Below are 15,670 nucleotides of genomic sequence, written 5' to 3'. Positions count from 1 at the left end.
GACTTGGCGGGGAATTCAGAGGACCACCATGTGTGCTGTGTCAGAGAAGGTAAAATGGGGCAGTGTGGTGGGTCTCACCTCCGCCTTCTAAAGAGACTCAGCCAGTGGCGGGTGTGGAAGCAGGTGGGCCCAACTTCATAAGAAAGTCTTTATTTTTTCCAAAAAACAAAATAAAATTGGATTTATATGCCAGATCTTCCTATATTAAATGTTAACACCTCCATTTTTTTTAATGTTGTATAACCAGTGAGCCCTTGTTTTGCAACATTTGGTGTAAAGGAAGTTTTCTTTTCTTACCTGCCTCATAATTCATAATCCTCTCACAATGAAGGAATCCACATGTATTGTAGAATACGATTAGTTCTTTGTCATCTCTTTACCCCACATGTTTTTGCAATGTGCCCCCTTTGGACCCATTAAAAATATAAGAAAAGAGCTCAGGGCTTAGTCTTAAGAGACCCTGTTGAGGTTGGAGATGACAGCGTGTAAGGACCTGTTTAGGATCTTAGGTGAGGGCCATCTTCCTGAGCCACCTCCCCAACTGTCTTCATCTGAACCGAGGAAGGGAGATGGTACTTTGGGTCCTTGGGTCACATAGAATTTCCTGGGCATCATGTCTACTTTGCCCCCCCCCCCCCCCCGCTGGCAGTTCTTCAGTTCGTAGCTGTGCTTGTCTGTGTCCCTGCTTAGCCTCCAAGTTAATAATCTGCAGGCAAACATTTACATGCGATAGAAGAGTGGACTGGAAGAAATCTTTAATTCCATAAATAACCACCTCTAATTTACCTAATTTTGTGAAAGGGTGCATCTGTTTTGTTCCCTCTTGAATCTGAACACTACAATCAGTAGAGTAACAGTAAATAAAACCTGTTCCCTTGGACCTGGGATGGTCCTTCCACCCAGTGGTTCAGCATGGAATGGAAATGAACTGGCTTTTGCGCTCTGCTCATGGGTGCTGCCTGGGCAGATAATTGCTCCAGGCATGTCACAGCTTGTTGAGCTGGGCACACAGGCTGCAGAGAGCTGAGGCTCTGCTTTTGTTTTCACTTGTGAATGATTTCCGAATGTGGTGCTATGCTGCTGCTGCCTTCAGGCCTTCCCGGGCAAGTGCTGGTTGGGTCCTGCGGGGAGGGAAGGGGTGGAGGAGAGCCTCTTACCCCACAGGTCTGGTCACATAACTGGCTTATCCCTTGTCAGAGAAGAGGTTCAGGTTTCCCTGAGCAATCATAAGATCTCACTTCAGTCACATTCTGGAAGCTGAGCTGGCTTCTCCCCCTAGTGTAGTGATGCTAAATTGACCCTGTCCTGTGCATCTGAAGCTCCTTTTTCCTCCTTTTCCATTGTGTTGCTTTCCTAGTTTATGTTGTGCAGCATACTCTCTGAGCTGCAGAATGATCCGTCCAGTCTGATGTCATTTGGGCGCCTCAGGAACCATCCAAGCCTATGCCTAACACCAGATGCGTATGACCCAGTTGAGCACTTTTAAGTCCTTCTGTGGGAAAATAAAAAATGTAATGGCAGCAGCATCAGAACATGAGATTCCAACTCAAGTGCCTCTATTAATAAAAAGGAAATACTACTTTGGCTTGCTGCAAACAGCTTTGTTCAAATGAGCTGTGGTTTGGGGACTTTTCAAGTGACTTGCTTTTGGGGTGAATCAGGGGCTACCGACCTCATCTCTTGTGTGGCAACACTGGTTTAGTGAAATGCTGAGAGGGTTCTCAGCAGGATGCAGATTACTATAAGGAAAATAAGTCAGGAGACGGCCAATGTCAGAGCCAAGGAAAATGGGTTGGTATGTTGGGACAAATACCACCCATTCTTTTCAAATTGAGAAAACCTGCGATAAATTTGGTTATTTTAGTTTTTTGGATATAGAGCTGTACGTATTTTACACAATTATTCAATCTGAATTAGTGAGAAATAAAATAATGCCCTAATTATACTAGTTCTTTTATAGATTATATCAAACTAATCTTGTACTACAAATGTAGACAGAGATGGTTAAAGCATAGGATTTGGAGGCAGACAGACCTAGCAACTCACTAGCTGTATAACCTTTCTTTATCTAGCCTCAGTTTCCTCACCTGTAAACTTAGAACAATAATAATACCTTCTCCATAAGATTTTGTGAGGATTGGCATGTTGCATGTACGTTACACATATTGATTAGAAGCTTAAAATTATTTCCTTGTGATTCCTGAAGTGGTCTTTTTGTGGCAGAATTCAGAACACTTAGTGCATTATATTATGCATTGTATTTATAGTTTGGCTCATAGTTGTTGAATATAATTATAGCACTTTAATGAGAGAGCATCTATAAATGTACCTACAGTAGGGACATGCTTGCACATGCTTTGTGCTCAAAAAAGTATTAATTCCTTCCTTCCTCTTCTGAAGAAGAGTCCAAAGTTTCAGAGATTTGTCACCTTCCATTTGCCAGCATCCATTTAAATGGCTCACGATCATGTAAGTTGGAAGGTCTTCTTGTCCTAAGATAGGCTAAATACACGGCCATACGGGTTCTGGCCTAGTTCTGAAGAAGGTCACTGGGGCTTTTCTGGAGGATTTGCAGGCCTCTGGCTTTCTAAATCAGAATCTGAGATGGGGACTAAGGTGTCAAATGGCAGAGCTGTAGCATTGTCAAGAATCGAAAGAATAAGTACGTAATTATTCTTGCGACTAGCGTGGGACAGATACCTAGTTTTTCCAAGTTAGCCATCTTCGGGCCTACCTAATCTTGTGTTTAGTTTTCAGTGTAGTAAGTGTGTTTAATATTTAAATCACATAATGGGAATTTGTTTTCTGTTTCATTCAGATGTTAACACCTCAATTGTGTGGAAATAATAAACCAATCGTGAGCAGTCAGGAGTCTCAGTGGAGGTAATCCACAGCGTGGTTAATATCCAGTGACAGATACCATAATTCCGAATGTATTGCCTTTAGTAGTTTCAAGCTCTACCTCTCCTTCAGGCCATTCCCAGCTCTGTTAGCAAGCTGCAGGATGAGCTCCCCAGAGAGTCTGCATCCTCTCCCTTCCTGGCCTTCCCTTTGGTGAAGGTCAACAGTAGGATCGATGGCCAGAACTAAGGAGTACCCCTCTTTGCACTCCCAGCACCTAGAACAATACCTGGGACATCACAGGAGCTCAATGAATGTTGGTTGAACTTTAAATTTAGGGCTCCAGGTCATTCACACCCCAGATAAGCCATGGCTCTGAGATTACAGTGTTTTGTACTTCATAGAAATCCATTGAAAGTAGGTTCTCAAGAAAGGGGTTTGCAGGTCTCCCTTGGTGCCAGCTGACAAGCAGGAGGGGAAAAGGCTTCACCCTACTGTATCCCAGTCATACAGAAGCCAGTTGCCAACCCCAGTGAGTATTTGGAGCCTAAAAGCAGTTCCTAAATCACATTTACTTACCTGAAACCCATCATCCTTGGGAGGTCATAAATATATAATTCAAAAGGAAGGTCATAGATTTTTCATGAGGTACCCTGTTATAATTCCTGGCATGCCACAATACGCTTTTAAAGATGCTGATAAATCTTAAAATTGGATGTGGGGCAAAGTTCTGTGCTAATGTATACTTTGCTATAATGTAATTGAGATGAAATCTACTTTTAGGATACTACTTTAAAATAAAACAGAAAAAGCTCAATATTTTAAAAAATAAATGAGTACTCATTAATAGCCCACTTAAGAAGTTTCATGCAGACACTTTAAATTGGGCAACTAATCCCCATGGAACAAGGGGCTTCTGACCAACCAAGCCCCATGTTCTGAAAAAAGGCAGAATGTCTTCTAACTTTCTCCATATAGAGAAGGACTTCATTTGTTTTTTTTCTTGCTTTTAAATTAAATGCTGTGAAAACAACTTTTGGTATCCCATAGGTGACCGAATCACTGATAATTTTCTCTTGATGATATGGGGACAGCTCTTTGTCAGTTGAGAATAAGTTGGGCAAAGTCTTATCTTTACATATTCCATCATTACCATTGAAGGCCTTAGACCTCTTCTCATTAGGTGATGAAGTCAGAATGTCTGCAGTTAAATTGAAAACATTATAGCCTTTCCAGCAGGGAAACGGGGCTGCAATAGACAGACTCTTCTAGAATTGGAAATGTGCTTGTTTGGTTTCAGCTAGAGAACATGATGGGGTTTTTATGTAGCATTTTACAATAGGAGATGCTGTTCTGTCTCTATCAGTGATAACCAGGACATGCTCGCTCTGCCTCGGGATGAAGAATTACAAATCTCTCTGAGCAAGGCTGTGACAGACCCATGATGTGTGCTTTGATACATGCACAAAACCATTTAACTATCTTCAAAAATGATGCTTCCAGCAGCAACTCATTTAAAAGTTTCTGTCATATCACAAGGACATCTATATGTAAGGAAGAGTGAAGTCACTTTCTGACAGTTTTAAGCATGTGGGTATATACACCTCAGCAAAAGAGAAAATTAGAGTCTATTTCAAATTCTTCTTTTAGAAATCGCATAGTGCCTGTGGTAGGATTTTTTAAAATAGTTATTTCTAATTATAGAATAATTATAAACATGTAACTATGATGTACTGGAAACATATAATATAGAATACATGTTCATTAGAGATAAAGAGAGAGGAAGAGACAGAAAGGCAAAAAAGAAGAAAAATTTAACACTCATAATTTCCCCACTTGATGATCACTTTTTATATTTTGGAGTATAAACTTTCTGAACTTCTTTTTGCGTTTATATCTGTAAGCTCACATATTACATATAAGCCTGCATAAAATTTGAAATAATACTATACATATTATTTTGTAACCCCCCTTTTTGCATTTATCAATTTATTTTGTGGCATTTTGTTACATTAGCAAATTCACATTCAGTTTGTTATTTTTTTTCACTTGTGTGAGGTTGCATGTGGTAGTGTTTTCAATGACCTTAAGTAACAGTCGCCTGTCACTTATTCTGAAAGACTGCATGGATACAGCCCAGCCCCCTAGCTCCCCTGTTCACTTCCATAGTGTGGGTTTGGTGCCCACTTTCAGGCAGGTGTTTAGTTAGCCTCTCTCTGCCTGTGGATCAGCTGAAAGAAAGCCCCTGGACATGATCAAATGTCCTTTAGGAGGTCTTTTCAAGCACTTGACCAGACTGCACACAAATATGAGCAAAAATCCTTCCCTTGTTTGGAGTTGTGATACTCTACCTTACAGTATTCACTTATCGAAAGAAAAAATACACAGAGTAAGAAAATTTTTACACACATGTTTCTGAAACACTTGAAAAAAAAAGACTACTGTACATTAACTCGTGGCATTTGGAAAATTATATCAGTAACCTGAACGTGTAACCTAAATATGTAATCTTAGACATCTGAACATTTTATCCACAAATATGAAATACTCCCCTCTCTCCTACTGTAGAATATTAATATTCTATTAGGTTGGTGCAAAAGTAATTGCGGTTTAAACGGTTAAAACTAATTATAATTATAAATTTTTTTCATTGAAGGCAAAATGATATATGGTAAGCATCTTTTCACAAAAGTGCAAATAAATCCCACAGAATCATAAATTTCAGCATTAAACAGTACCTTAGAAATCATCTACTAGATGATAGACTGTTAAATCCCAAATTAAAGATCAGGGTAAATATTTGCCAAATGTGAGCCTGCAAGCAACATTCACATTTGACATTGTTGTCTGCATTCTCTACTGGTGACAAACTGTGGTGTAAAAAGAAGGAAAGGATCCAAACCAAACTGTAGTTGAGGCTTGACATGTCTTTGAGAGGGCACATATGCCTTCCTATGTTTAAAAGCAAAATCCCATCAGATGTTGCACGTAGAACTAGTAGAAAGAAGGGCAGCCCTTACATGTGCCGAATCAGTTCCAACTTGGAACTGTTAAGGGAAAGGGACTCTGGAAAGACTCTAGTATGCATGCCAAGAATAAGTCATCTGTGCACTCAGAGAGACTCTACTTTCAGACAACCTTGAAACGTGGCTTTTGGTAAGGGAGCGCAAGAAAAATAATATGCTCCTCTGAAATATCCTTTTTCGAGGGTAAAAATGCAAAGAAGTATATAATTCATGAATATGTGTCTGTGGTGAGACCGTAGATTACAAAGTCCTTAATAGCTACTTTTGTTTTCCTCCTGGCACTGAGGTTATACTTATTAGATTAAAGTAAGCATTGGCTGACTGGGGTTGAAAAATGTTTCCCCCTCCTCCCTACTGTGGTTAGACAAAGGAAGAAGAAAATGAATCTCAACTCAGTTACAATCAGTTCTTATCTGGGAGGAGCTTTAGCTATATAGGCAGGTGCCCAGATATTTCTAACAACATAATCTGTAACTTTAGACATCTGACAAATGGCAAGGCCAGTCCAGAAACTGTAGAAGGAAGCACCGTCGATGAGGTTACCAGCTGGTAAGACAAATGTATCTGGATCATTTGTGTCTACAATTCAACTTCATTACATCATCCATGGTAGCGTCCCTTGTCCCTAGAATGATAGAGCTCATTGGACTCTGTGGTTGCTTAATCAATGGTGTTTTCTGGAGATGCCTACATTTCCAAAGGCCAGACCCAGCACATGAGCTTGAAACCACGCTCTGACCAGTTTACATGGGACATTGTACATGGCTTACCGCTTCACACGGGTGCTCAGGCATGAGGTCTAACAGCAGATTAAGAAGGCAAGCCAGTGGGAAGTACAGCTGCTGGAAGTGATAAGGAGGCCCCAGCTGGACCCATACGATTGGGAATGACAGGTGAATCTTTGAGAAGGAAGTTGCCCTTGACTGCCACAAACTGAGGTTTGGAGCAAGAGTTCAACACCACGAAGAATTATAAGCAAAGAAGAAAAGCATTGTTCCCACTGCTTTTCTTTTCTCTTCTTGATTGTCATACATTTCAATGGCATCCAGATGTTCCATTATTTTAGCTACCAACTTGGGAAATTACATTATAGTTACTTTCAAAGTTGTCAGAACACTAAACTCAACAATGACAGTTTATAACCCATTTTCTCTAAAGTGCTTAATTTTTTTTTTCCCTTATAACCCTGATGGGCTGGCATTTAAATAAAGCAAGTCAGGATTCTCTGAAATTCAATTCATTTTTGTATAGGCAAAGTTATTCTTTGTGCTCATCCACGTGCACGTTTTTCTTGCATATACATATCGAGTATACTGTACTTTTAATTTTTCCTCTATTTTGTGTACACTTGTTAAAAATCAGAAATTTGTTTCGTGCTTTGAATATTTGCACTCTAATCTTAGCCTAAACTGTGGGTTCTTTTGGCATTCAAATGCATGCATTTTCTTCCGAAAATTGAAGGCTATTCAAAAAGAGCAATATTATCAATTTTGAAAACGCATATTGCCCCAGTTGAATAAAAACCATGTATGTATATCATATTTTACAACTAATTTGTTTAAGATTTCCCAGACTACTCCATTCATAATTTCCGGTTGCAAAAGGATGAAGTTCTTCAGTTTAATGCCTGCAGCATTCTTATGGTAATTTTCAAATTGGGAGACTTGGCCACATTCATAAATGGTAACTGTAGAAAATCGGCCACTTTCAAATAAAAGAAAAGCGTAGAGAGCCTTGAGGACACTTTTGAAAAGACGAGACTATTTCTAACGAGTCTAGTTACAGTGTCTATTCCTAAAGCAGATGAATGGGAGAGTTCTTATAAGACTATTGCTGTTGCCTTTTTTGTACAGGCTGCTTATATTATCTGTCTGTGTAGTACTTAGCATCCTGTTGAACTCAATAAATATGCAGTGGTGATAATATTATTGCTCAGAATTCATTTAGCACTTTCACATCTTTTGAGTGTCCCAATGTTCTGCCTACTAGGTGCAGGGAATTTTAATTTAATGCTCATTCTGGGGCTTAACGCTTGGAAGGGTAATGACCCATGTAAGATAATCCTCCATTCCAGCAGGGCATTTTGGGAGCAAAGCCATGAGGTTGTCCAAGAATTCATTAAAACGCAGAGAAACTTTACTTCCCACACTAAAATCGGGGGGCTCAGTGTACTCACTTTTCCAGTCTCTACCCTCCAAGCTCTCCACATCATAATCCCCCAATGCAAAAAGGAGAGAAATAGAGAAAATTTGAGTAGCTCTATGACAATTAAATAGCTCTGACAAACCTCAGTCAAACTGTGTGCACAGTAAATGTTGAAATCGAAATCAGTCGGAGCTGGGAAAAGTTTATTTCATCAGGAAAACCCCAGCCTAATTCGCCTATCACTAGACTTTGGAATATCTGGCAATTTCCATATGTATTTCTCCTGTGAAATTTAATTTTCCTTTTGGCTTAATAGAAACTATCCACAAAGAGTTTTCATACCAATAACACCCTTGATACTTGATATAGTGCCTGGCATCCTGGAACTATTTAGTTGAATGAATGAATGAATGAATGAATGATCCATAAAGGGACATCCTCAACTGTTCTAGAAACCACAGTCTTATTGTGTTATTTTATTGTGTTTTTAAAAGGAGAAAACTGCTGGGGTTACCGGACAAAATCTTTAATTTTTTCTTGTATATTTTATTTGGGGCTTATAGGAGCAATGAGCCTACTTTGTAAAAATCTAATTTATCAATACATGTAATAAAATGCTCTTGGAATATTTAAATTGATGTTAAATCTATATAAATTATCATTCATGAGAATGTGCAAATATTTGGGATTTGGTTAACAGCTCATGGTTAATACAGTAAATAAATAACTATAGATACACATACGTGTACCTGAACACACATACACATGTGAGTAGTTCCAACACATAAAACATGGTGATTAAACTCAAGGTTACTCTAAAACAGTTGGGGACACCAGAATATCACAAGTGATGCAATAATTAACTGTAGGACAATACATGATAAAATCATGTGTCCCATTGTGAGAAACACCTTGTATGTCCTGTAAGAATTAAGTGCTGGACTTGTCAGGAGGGCTTCATGGAAAACGAGACACTTGACCTGGACCTTGGATAAGAAGAGAAGCCCTGTAAAAGAAGATGGCATGTACGATCCACGTACGGGCATGGAGAGGGATGGGTACGGCACACTCGGGAGACTGACAAGAGTAGCCTAACTGCCAAGGGAAGCAGGATTTGGAGAGCAGTGAGGTAATGTTTTGACTAGAAACATGAGGAACTACAGAGCAATGAAAGGTTTTTGATCTGAATGGTGACATGATGAAAGTTGTATGCAAAGATAATTTATCTGGTATAAAAGGGGACTTTGGAGTAAGGAAGGGACTAAGAGCAACTGGCCAGTTAGGAGGCAGATCCAAGTATGAGGGGATTGCTACCCACTCACAGGTGAGGATATCGGTAAGATAAGAGACATGGGAAAATGGGCAAAACTTGGGGATTGAGAGAAAGACGTAAGGGAAGAACAGGGTAGTTATTTCCCACAGTTGTCAGAAGCTGCTTTAAGCAGCGGGCCTACAAAGACCTCGTAAGTGTGCTTGGCCTCATTTGTGTTCCTTCTCTTTAGATGAAGTGATATGGTCTTCACGCCAGCTGCTACCTGCTTAATTCTCATTCCCCAGCAGAGTATATCTCAGGACTGTTCTACTCTTGTCTTGTGCAAAAATAAAAAATAAAAAGAAAGAAAGAAAAGAAAAGAAGAAGGCTTTCATAAGCATTTTCTGGAAAAAAAAAATATAGAAAGATAATTTTCCTTCTTTTATATTGTAAATTTACATGTATTTTAGTGTTACTCATTTCTGTAAAGTTCTTCACGCTGCATGTTTCTGCCACTCTGGCAACTGCAGTGTCTCTAACACAGGTTAGTTTGACTTAAAGTCCATGTATTTTAATTTTCTTCTTCACTGTATGTGTACTTGGGATTTGACCCTGAGGAATAGACAATTCACTCTCCAGGGCCACTTTGTCTGATGAACCCATCATCCCAAGTGAATCACAATTGTGGAGAGATGGACTCCAGAGAGAGATTCTTTGAGGGAAGGGAGGGAGTTTTCTGTTTTATAACTGTAGTAGTAGTCTAATGTTCTAACAGAAAGTAACAACCAGTGGAACATTTGTACAACTGGAAGAAACCCATTGTTACAGGCTGGAAAGAACCTGGGTGTAGGTTCAAGCTGACCAGGGTTTGAATCAAGATTCGGCCATATATTTGTAGAATGATCTAGAGCAAATTTCTAATCTATGATAGTCTCAGTATGCGCAACTGTAACACATATAATACCACCACCTCATTGGGTGGTTGTAAGTGCTGTGTAGAAAGCATATGTAGAGAGAAGAGACCACCAGACTGCCTTGCATGTATTAGGTTGGTGCAAAAGTAATTGCGGTTTAAAAAGTTAAAAATTGCAAAAACTGCAATTACTTTTGTACCTAACAGCAATATATCAATTGTTAATAATTTCCTTCTCCTTCAAGGCAAAAACTCTGCATGCTTCATTGTCTGTAATACCTAGCACAGTCAGTAAATATTTTGCTCAATGGATGCAAAAACAGAAGGGCATTCTGAAGACAAGGGAAAGCCAATATCCATAGTCAAATACCTGTTTGCCTTCCATTGGGGGAACCTATGTGGCACTTCAGCTAACATACATCCATACTGACATGCAAGTGTGTACATTGCATTTGTGCTTCCAAAGGTGAATCATTTTATCCCATCTCACAGGTCTGTCAGGAGGCTCAGATGATTCACCCTCCTACCGATCAAATGGCTACATAATTATGTTATTAGAATGTCAGAATTATCTGGAATGGCTCTGTCACCCACCTGACAAGAGAGCTAAGTTTGATACTGCTGTGTTCAAAATAACTGAAAAATATCAATGATATATGAAATGATTTTATAGAAGATACATATATATGAAGATTATATATATATGTATAAGACTTTTATACAAGATTTTTATAGATTTTTTCAAAATGTTTTATGACAGACTTTTTCTTTTCTATTACATTGTTCTTAACTTCAAACCGATTTTAGTTCACTTCTCCAACCATTCCTTCAGTGCCTAGGATTGTGCTCAGTGTGATAGGACATCATAATGAAAGGGGTAAACTGGATGATGCCAAACTGGATTCAGCTAGATAATCAAGATGGATTGTAGAAGTGGTCACAGATTTTACAGCTTCTCCCATTAAGAGGTGGAGACGGCTTGGTGACTTGCTGTGACCCATAGCATCCAGAGAAAGTAACATTGTGCAGTATCTGAGTCTAGGCCTCCAGAGACCTTGTTCTGTCCTTAGTGTGCTTGTCATCCTGACACTTTGCCCTGTTTCCATGATGTGGTCGCTCCTCAGAGACGAGATGGACCCTCCACCCAAATTTTGGTTCAACTGTCAAGACATGGTGCCACACATTCACCAACAGGTTATGAAGGGTTTATTATTCGAATAACGCACTTTCTGGGGAGAGCAGAGTGAATTCTCAAACTGGTCCAGAGTGAATTCTCAAACTGGTCCAGAGAGCAAAGTGAATTCTCAAACCTTGAGAAAGCAGGGAAAGGAGACTGGTTTGAGGTTATATGGCAGATGAGGCTGGGGCTGGAGTGAGTGTTCCTGCTATGCAGCTGGTGCTGACATGGTTTGTACTTCTTGCTGGCACCAAAGGTGGGAGTACCTGAGCTTGGGGAAGAAAGTATAGTGGTGCCTGAAAGTTGTCAGCATTCAAAAAATTGGAGTCAGACCCCCTTTATTACTTTTTATTAGAGTGTCTTCATAGCACGTAAAACCTGAAATTACCTTTTAAAAAAAAATTCATTTGGGTGGGATCAGGGGAGCCTGGGTAGTCAGACAGGACAGAAGTGGGGTTGTGGCAGTGCTTTGGATGACAGAGGTCAATAATGAAGGTGGCTGTTGCACGTCTGAGAGGCACTGGGGCCACTGGGTTTTCACCCACCACATCCAAGTGACACAAGAGCTATTTGCATAGCAAACAGGTTTCCTCACACTGGCCTTTACACACTTCAGAAATTTATAAATAACTGGATCGATTCATCTAAGTATACTGTGTGGAATTTCATTCCAGAAATCTTACTTGAACAATTCAGAAAAGTGTCAATTTTTTATTTTCTTATTGTATTTTTTTGTTCAGCTTATGATTGATACACATACCAGTTCAATTACCAGCGGGCTTCCCTTATTCTTTGTAGTAACAGTAACTGCCATAAAGCAGAGATACGAAGATTGGTTATGACATAACGCAGACAACAAAGTAAATGGAGCTCCAGTTTTTGTTTTCTAAAGTGGTGGCCTTGTAAAAACTAGACCAAAAAAACATTTGAGTGGGGGATATTGTTCGAATAGCCAAAGATGAAATTTTCCCTGCAGATTTGGTGCTTCTGTCCTCAGATCAACTTGATGGTTCTTGTCACATTACAACTGCTAGTGTGGATGGAGAAACTAACATGAAGATACATGTGGCAGTTCCACAAACAGCAGTATTACAGACAGTTGTCAATTTGGACACTCTTGTAGCTGTGACAGAATGTCAGCAACCAGACTTGTACAGATTCACGGGATGAATAATAGCTCAACAAATGGGAGAAATTGGGGCCAGAGAGTCTTGCTTCATGGAGCTAGATTATAAAACACAAAAGAAATTATTGGTGTTGCTATATACACCAGAATGGAAACTAAGATGGCATCAAATTAAAAGAGCAAGTCACAGAAACGATCTCCAGTAGAAAACTCAATGGATACATTTTTGATAATTTATCTAATAGTGCTTATTTCTGAAGCCATCATCATGTACATCTTGAAATATACATAGAAAGCTGAAGAAAAATGGGATGAACCTTGGTAGAACCAAAAAACAGAACATCAAAAAAATAATAGTAAAATTCTGAGATTTGTTTCAGACTTCTTGCCTTTTTGGTATGCTGCAATTTAATCATTCCAATTTCATTGTACATTACAGTCGAAATGCAGAAATTTCTTGAATCATTTTATACTGGCTGGGATCTTGATCTCTATCAAGGATCAGATCAGAAAGCTCAAGTCAATACTTCCAAGGTGAATGAAGAACTTCGACAGGTTGAGAATATGTTTGCATATAAAACTGGTTCACTTAACAGAAAACGAGATGCAATTTTGGGAATGTTCAATTAATGGCATAAAATATTAGGGAATCAATGTTAAACTTGTATCCAAAGGACCAACACTAGATTCTTCAGAAGGAAACTTATCTTAGTTTATTCCATCTTAACCACTTATCCCATCTTATATGTAGTTCTTCTTTTAGAACCGATCCTGAAAATGAAATTGAACCAATTAAAGAACATGATCTCTCCTGTAAAGCAGTCAGTCTCTGTCACACTGTACAGATTAGTAATGTTCAGACTGATGGCATTGGTGATGGTCCCTGGCAATCCAGACTTGCCCCCACACAGTTGAAATGCTATGCGTCTTCACCAGATGAAAAGGCTCTAGTGGAAGCTGCTGCAAGAATTGGCATTGTATTTACTGGCTATTCTGAAGTAACTATGGGAGTTAAAACACTTGGAAAACTGGAATGCTACAAACTGCTTCATATTCTGGAATTTGATACAGATCAGAGGAGAATGAGTGTAATTTTTCATGCATCTTTAGGTGAGTAGTTTTTATTTGCTAAGGGAGATGAATAATCAATTCTCCCTAAACGTATAGGTGAAAAAATAGAAAAAATAATTCATGTAGATGAATTTGCTTTGAAAGAGCTAAGAACTCTGCGCATGGCCTATAGACAATTGACATCTAAAGAATACAGGTAATAAATAGACACCTATTTGAAGCCAGGACTGCCTTGGAGCAATGGAAAGACAAATGGGCAAATGTCTTCTAGTTCATAAAGAAAGACCTGATATTACTGGAAGCTACGGCAGTATAAGACAGACTACAAGATAAAGTTCGAGAAACTATTCGTGCGTTGAAAATGGCTGGTTTCAAAGTATGGGTACCTACCAGAGACAAACATGAAACATCTATTTGTGTGAGTTTATCATGTGGGCATTTTCGCAGAACCATGAATATCCTTGAACTTATAAACCAAATCAGACAATGAATGTGCTAAACAATTGAGGTAGCTTTCCAGAAGAATTACAGAGGATCTTGTGATTCAGCTGGGCTGGTGGTGGGTGGGACCAGCCTGTCTCTTACACTCAGGGAGCATGAAAACCTATTTATAGATTTTTACAGAAATTCTTCAGCTGTATTGTGCTGCTGTATGGTATCGTTGCAGAAAACCAAGGTAATAAGATTGACAAAAATCTCACCTGAGAAACCTACAAGGTGTGACAATTAAGTTTGAGAACTTGTTGCAATGATGTTATTAACCTTTTTTGATATCAAAGAGAGTATTTATTATGAATTCATACCAACTGGACGGTTAATGAGGTTTACTATTTGGAAGTGCTGAAAATGCTGCGTGAAAAAGTTAGATGGCCTGAACTTTCCATTAGCAATTCATGGCTCTTGCATCACGACAATGCACCAGCTCACATGGCACAGTCTGTGAGGGAGATTTTAGCCAGTAAACAACTATATTGGATCATCCTCGCTACTCACTTGATCTGGCCCCCAATGACTTCTTTCCTTACTCGAAGGTAAAGGAAATATTGAAAGGAAGGCATTTTGATGACATTCAGGACATCAAGAGTAATATGACGACATCTCCGATGGCCATTCCAGAAAAAGAGTTCCAAAATTGCTTTGAAGGGTGGACGAGGCACTGGCATCGGTGCATAGCTTCCCAAGGGGAGTGCTTTGAAGGTGACTGTAGTGATATGCAGTAATGAGGTACGTAGCACTTTTTCTAGGATGAGTTCGCAGACTTAATTGTCCAACCTCCTATAACATTGACTGTTGGTGATGGTGCTAATTTTTTGAGGAACCTCCACACTGCCTTCCATAGCGGCTGCACCAATCTGCATTCCCACCAACAGTGTATGAGGGTACCTTTTTCTCCACAGCCTCTCCAACATTTGTTATTATTTGTCTTGTTGATGATAGCCATTCTGATTGGGGTGAGGTGATATCTCATTGTGGTTTTGATTTGCGTTTCTCTGATGATTAGTGATGTTGAGCATCTTTTCATATGTCTATTGGCCATCTGTATGTCCTCTTTGAAAAAATGTCTATTCAGGTCCTCTGCCCATTTTTTAATTGGATTGTTTGTCTTTTTGTTGTTGAGTTGTATGAATTTCTTATATATTTTGGATATTAGCCCCTTATTGGAGGCACTGTTTACAAATATCTTCTCCCATTCAGTTGGTTGCCTCTTTATTCTGTCAGTGATTTCTTTTGCTGTGCAGAAGCTTTTTAGTTTGATATAGTCCCATTCATTTATTTTAACTTTTACTTCCCTTGCCTTTAAGATCAAATTCATAAAATCGTCTTTGAACCCACGATCTGTAAGTTTAGTACCTGTGTCAACTCCTTTTCTACAATTTTGTGTCATCATCCTGATAATGGCCACACTAGCTCTGCAGAATTACTTTCTGAAACCTCTGGAGTTGTTCATACCCACTCAGAGTTATGATGGCAAACAAATAAAAAGCATTAACATATACCACTCTCAACCCCCTTCTTTTAAATCTGAACATGTTAAAATATGTGAATGAGGAGATATTTTCCATCTCTTTGTCTGGGTTGTCTCTTGTGCTTATGGGACTCCTAGTGGCATTTCAACCTC

General features: G+C 39.2%; 1 protein-coding gene and 1 pseudogene across 6 annotated transcripts in view; both read left to right on the top strand.

Annotated features, from left to right (window-relative positions):
* FAT3 (FAT atypical cadherin 3) overlaps positions 1-15,670 on the top strand; it is a 633,732-nt gene that overhangs the window by 449,574 nt on the left and 168,488 nt on the right. The gene's annotated exons all lie outside the window — the stretch shown is intronic.
* LOC141572489 (phospholipid-transporting ATPase IF pseudogene) lies at positions 11,309-14,281 on the top strand (annotated as a pseudogene).

Source organism: Rhinolophus sinicus, linkage group LG06 (genome assembly GCF_036562045.2).
Source record: "Rhinolophus sinicus isolate RSC01 linkage group LG06, ASM3656204v1, whole genome shotgun sequence".
Classification (NCBI taxonomy): domain Eukaryota; kingdom Metazoa; phylum Chordata; class Mammalia; order Chiroptera; family Rhinolophidae; genus Rhinolophus; species Rhinolophus sinicus.
The sequence above is the reverse complement of the archived record's forward strand: the minus strand, read 5'-3'. Positions and strand labels throughout refer to the sequence as shown.